Raw genomic sequence first — 6,502 nt, 5'->3', positions numbered from 1 at the left:
CACTGATGCCAAAAGGACATTGATGCCAAAAGGACACTGATGCTAAAAGGACACTAATGCCAAAAGGACAATGATAAGTGCCAAAAGGACACTGATGCTAAAAGGACACTAATGCCAAAAGGACAATGATAAGTGCCAAAAGGACACTGATGCTAAAAGGACACTAATGCCAAAAGGACAATGATAAGTGCCAAAAGGACACTGATGCTAAAAGGACACTGATGCCAAAAGGACATTGATGCCAAAAGGACACTGATGCCAAAAGGACACTAATGCCAAAAGGACAATGATAAGTGCCAAAAGGACACTGATGCTAAAAGGACACTAATGCCAAAAGGACAATGATAAGTGCCAAAAGGACACTGATGCTAAAAGGACACTGATGCCAAAAGGACATTGATGCCAAAAGGACACTGATGCCAAAAGGCCAATGATAACTGGGGTTATGTTTGTAACCTATAAGTGCCAAAAGGACACTGATGCCAAAAGGACACTAATGCCAAAAGGACAATGATAAGTGCCAAAAGGACACTGATGCTAAAAGGACACTAATGCCAAAAGGACAATGATAAGTGCCAAAAGGACACTGATGCTAAAAGGACACTAATGCCAAAAGGACAATGATAAGTGCCAAAAGGACACTGATGCTAAAAGGACACTAATGCCAAAAGGACAATGATAAGTGCCAAAAGGACACTGATGCTAAAAGGACACTAATGCCAAAAGGACAATGATAAGTGCCAAAAGGACACTGATGCTAAAAGGACACTAATGCCAAAAGGACAATGATAAGTGCCAAAAGGACACTGATGCTAAAAGGACACTAATGCCAAAAGGACAATGATAAGTGCCAAAAGGACACTGATGCTAAAAGGACACTAATGCCAAAAGGACAATGATAAGTGCCAAAAGGACACTGATGCTAAAAGGACACTAATGCCAAAAGGACAATGATAAGTGCCAAAAGGACACTGATGCTAAAAGGACACTGATGCCAAAAGGACAATGATAAGTGCCAAAAGGACACTGATGCTAAAAGGACACTGATGCCAAAAGGACATTGATGCCAAAAGGACACTGATGCCAAAAGGACACTAATGCCAAAAGGACAATGATAAGTGCCAAAAGGACACTGATGCTAAAAGGACACTAATGCCAAAAGGACAATGATAAGTGCCAACAGGACACTGATGCTAAAAGGACACTGATGCCAAAAGGACATTGATGCCAAAAGGACACTGATGCCAAAAGGACACTAATGCCAAAAGGCCAATGATAACTGGGGTTATGTTTGTAACCTATAAGTGCCAAAAGGACACTGATGCCAAAAGGACACTAATGCCAAAAGGACAATGATAAGTGCCAAAAGGACACTGATGCTAAAAGGACACTAATGCCAAAAGGACAATGATAAGTGCCAAAAGGACACTGATGCTAAAAGGACACTAATGCCAAAAGGACAATGATAAGTGCCAAAAGGACACTGATGCTAAAAGGACACTAATGCCAAAAGGACAATGATAAGTGCCAAAAGGACACTGATGCTAAAAGGACACTAATGCCAAAAGGACAATGATAAGTGCCAAAAGGACACTGATGCTAAAAGGACACTAATGCCAAAAGGACAATGATAAGTGCCAAAAGGACACTGATGCTAAAAGGACACTAATGCCAAAAGGACAATGATAAGTGCCAAAAGGACACTGATGCTAAAAGGACACTAATGCCAAAAGGACAATGATAAGTGCCAAAAGGACACTGATGCTAAAAGGACACTAATGCCAAAAGGACAATGATAAGTGCCAAAAGGACACTGATGCTAAAAGGACACTAATGCCAAAAGGACAATGATAAGTGCCAAAAGGACACTGATGCTAAAAGGACACTAATGCCAAAAGGACAATGATAAGTGCCAAAAGGACACTGATGCTAAAAGGACACTGATGCCAAAAGGACATTGATGCCAAAAGGACACTGATGCTAAAAGGACACTAATACCAAAAGGACAATGATAAGTGCCAAAAGGACACTGATGCTAAAAGGACACTAATGCCAAAAGGACAATGATAAGTGCCAAAAGGACACTGATGCTAAAAGGACACTAATGCCAAAAGGACAATGATAAGTGCCAAAAGGACACTGATGCTAAAAGGACACTAATGCCAAAAGGACAATGATAAGTGCCAAAAGGACACTGATGCTAAAAGGACACTAATGCCAAAAGGACAATGATAAGTGCCAAAAGGACACTGATGCTAAAAGGACACTGATGCCAAAAGGACATTGATGCCAAAAGGACACTGATGCCAAAAGGACACTAATGCCAAAAGGACAATGATAAGTGCCAAAAGGACACTGATGCTAAAAGGACACTAATGCCAAAAGGACAATGATAAGTGCCAAAAGGACACTGATGCTAAAAGGACACTGATGCCAAAGGGACATTGATGCCAAAAGGACACTGATGCCAAAAGGACACTAATGCCAAAAGGCCAATGATAACTGTGGTTATGTTTGTAACCTATAAGTGCCAAAAGGACACTGATGCCAAAAGGACACTAATGCCAAAAGGACAATGATAAGTGCCAAAAGGACACTTATGCTAAAAGGACACTAATGCCAAAAGGACAATGATAAGTGCCAAAAGGACACTGATGCTAAAAGGACACTAATGCCAAAAGGACAATGATAAGTGCCAAAAGGACACTGATGCTAAAAGGACACTAATGCCAAAAGGACAATGATAAGTGCCAAAAGGACACTGATGCTAAAAGGACACTGATGCCAAAAGGACATTGATGCCAAAAGGACACTGATGCCAAAAGGACACTAATGCCAAAAGGACAATGATAAGTGCCAAAAGGACACTGATGCCAAAAGGACACTAATGCCAAAAGGACAATGATAAGTGCCAAAAGGACACTGATGCTAAAAGGACACTAATGCCAAAAGGACAATGATAAGTGCCAAAAGGACACTGATGCTAAAAGGACACTAATGCCAAAAGGACAATGATAAGTGCCAAAAGGACACTGATGCTAAAAGGACACTAATGCCAAAAGGACAATGATAAGTGCCAAAAGGACACTGATGCTAAAAGGACACTAATGCCAAAAGGACAATGATAAGTGCCAAAAGGACACTGATGCTAAAAGGACACTAATGCCAAAAGGACAATGATAAGTGCCAAAAGGACACTGATGCTAAAAGGACACTAATGCCAAAAGGACAATGATAAGTGCCAAAAGGACACTGATGCTAAAAGGACACTAATGCCAAAAGGACAATGATAAGTGCCAAAAGGACACTGATGCTAAAAGGACACTGATGCCAAAAGGACATTGATGCCAAAAGGACACTGATGCTAAAAGGACACTAATGCCAAAAGGACAATGATAAGTGCCAAAAGGACACTGATGCTAAAAGGACACTAATGCCAAAAGGACAATGATAAGTGCCAAAAGGACACTGATGCTAAAAGGACACTGATGCCAAAAGGACATTGATGCCAAAAGGACACTGATGCCAAAAGGACACTAATGCCAAAAGGACAATGATAAGTGCCAAAAGGACACTGATGCCAAAAGGACACTAATGCCAAAAGGACAATGATAAGTGCCAAAAGGACACTGATGCTAAAAGGACACTAATGCCAAAAGGACAATGATAAGTGCCAAAAGGACACTGATGCTAAAAGGACACTAATGCCAAAAGGACAATGATAAGTGCCAAAAGGACACTGATGCTAAAAGGACACTAATGCCAAAAGGACAATGATAAGTGCCAAAAGGACACTGATGCTAAAAGGACACTAATGCCAAAAGGACAATGATAAGTGCCAAAAGGACACTGATGCTAAAAGGACACTAATGCCAAAAGGACAATGATAAGTGCCAAAAGGACACTGATGCTAAAAGGACACTAATGCCAAAAGGACAATGATAAGTGCCAAAAGGACACTGATGCTAAAAGGACACTAATGCCAAAAGGACAATGATAAGTGCCAAAAGGACACTGATGCTAAAAGGACACTAATGCCAAAAGGACAATGATGCCAAAAGGACACTGATGCCAAAAGGACACTAATGCCAAAAGGACAATGATAAGTGCCAAAAGGACACTGATGCCAAAAGGACACTAATGCCAAAAGGACAATGATAAGTGCCAAAAGGACACTGATGCTAAAAGGACACTAATGCCAAAAGGACAATGATAAGTGCCAAAAGGACACTGATGCTAAAAGGACACTAATGCCAAAAGGACAATGATAAGTGCCAAAAGGACACTGATGCTAAAAGGACACTAATGCCAAAAGGACAATGATAAGTGCCAAAAGGACACTGATGCTAAAAGGACACTAATGCCAAAAGGACAATGATAAGTGCCAAAAGGACACTGATGCTAAAAGGACACTAATGCCAAAAGGACAATGATAAGTGCCAAAAGGACACTGATGCTAAAAGGACCCTAATGCCAAAAGGACAATGATAAGTGCCAAAAGGACACTGATGCTAAAAGGACACTAATGCCAAAAGGACAATGATAAGTGCCAAAAGGACACTGATGCTAAAAGGACACTGATGCCAAAAGGACATTGATGCCAAAAGGACACTGATGCCAAAAGGACACTAATGCCAAAAGGACAATGATAAGTGCCAAAAGGACACTGATGCCAAAAGGACACTAATGCCAAAAGGACAATGATAAGTGCCAAAAGGACACTGATGCTAAAAGGACACTAATGCCAAAAGGACAATGATAAGTGCCAAAAGGACACTGATGCTAAAAGGACACTAATGCCAAAAGGACAATGATAAGTGCCAAAAGGACACTGATGCTAAAAGGACACTAATGCCAAAAGGACAATGATAAGTGCCAAAAGGACACTGATGCTAAAAGGACACTAATGCCAAAAGGACAATGATAAGTGCCAAAAGGACACTGATGCTAAAAGGACACTAATGCCAAAAGGACAATGATAAGTGCCAAAAGGACACTGATGCTAAAAGGACACTGATGCCAAAAGGACATTGATGCCAAAAGGACACTGATGCCAAAAGGACACTAATGCCAAAAGGACAATGATAAGTGCCAAAAGGACACTGATGCCAAAAGGACACTAATGCCAAAAGGACAATGATAAGTGCCAAAAGGACACTGATGCCAAAAGGACACTAATGCCAAAAGGACAATGATAAGTGCCAAAAGGACACTGATGCTAAAAGGACACTAATGCCAAAAGGACAATGATAAGTGCCAAAAGGACACTGATGCTAAAAGGACACTAATGCCAAAAGGACAATGATAAGTGCCAAAAGGACACTGATGCTAAAAGGACACTAATGCCAAAAGGACAATGATAAGTGCCAAAAGGACACTGATGCTAAAAGGACACTAATGCCAAAAGGACAATGATAAGTGCCAAAAGGACACTGATGCTAAAAGGACACTAATGCCAAAAGGACAATGATAAGTGCCAAAAGGACACTGATGCTAAAAGGACCCTAATGCCAAAAGGACAATGATAAGTGCCAAAAGGACACTGATGCTAAAAGGACACTAATGCCAAAAGGACAATGATAAGTGCCAAAAGGACACTGATGCTAAAAGGACACTGATGCCAAAAGGACATTGATGCCAAAAGGACACTGATGCCAAAAGGACACTAATGCCAAAAGGACAATGATAAGTGCCAAAAGGACACTGATGCCAAAAGGACACTAATGCCAAAAGGACAATGATAAGTGCCAAAAGGACACTGATGCTAAAAGGACACTAATGCCAAAAGGACAATGATAAGTGCCAAAAGGACACTGATGCTAAAAGGACACTAATGCCAAAAGGACAATGATAAGTGCCAAAAGGACACTGATGCTAAAAGGACACTAATGCCAAAAGGACATTGATGCCAAAAGGACACTGATGCTAAAAGGACACTGATGCCAAAAGGACATTGATGCCAAAAGGACACTGATGCCAAAAGGACACTAATGCCAAAAGGACAATGATAAGTGCCAAAAGGACACTGATGCCAAAAGGACACTAATGCCAAAAGGACAATGATAAGTGCCAAAAGGACACTGATGCTAAAAGGACACTAATGCCAAAAGGACAATGATAAGTGCCAAAAGGACACTGATGCTAAAAGGACACTAATGCCAAAAGGACAATGATAAGTGCCAAAAGGACACTGATGCTAAAAGGACACTAATGCCAAAAGGACAATGATAAGTGCCAAAAGGACACTGATGCTAAAAGGACACTAATGCCAAAAGGACAATGATAAGTGCCAAAAGGACACTGATGCTAAAAGGACACTAATGCCAAAAGGACAATGATAAGTGCCAAAAGGACACTGATGCTAAAAGGACACTAATGCCAAAAGGACAATGATAAGTGCCAAAAGGACACTGATGCTAAAAGGACACTAATGCCAAAAGGACAATGATAAGTGCCAAAAGGACACTGATGCTAAAAGGACACTAATGCCAAAAGGACAATG

The sequence above is a fragment of the Gymnoscopelus braueri genome, assembly GCF_963280865.1.
Source record: "Gymnoscopelus braueri genome assembly, contig: SCAFFOLD_49, whole genome shotgun sequence".
NCBI classification, from domain to species: Eukaryota; Metazoa; Chordata; class Actinopteri; order Myctophiformes; family Myctophidae; genus Gymnoscopelus; species Gymnoscopelus braueri.
Note: the sequence above shows the minus strand (reverse complement) of the source record.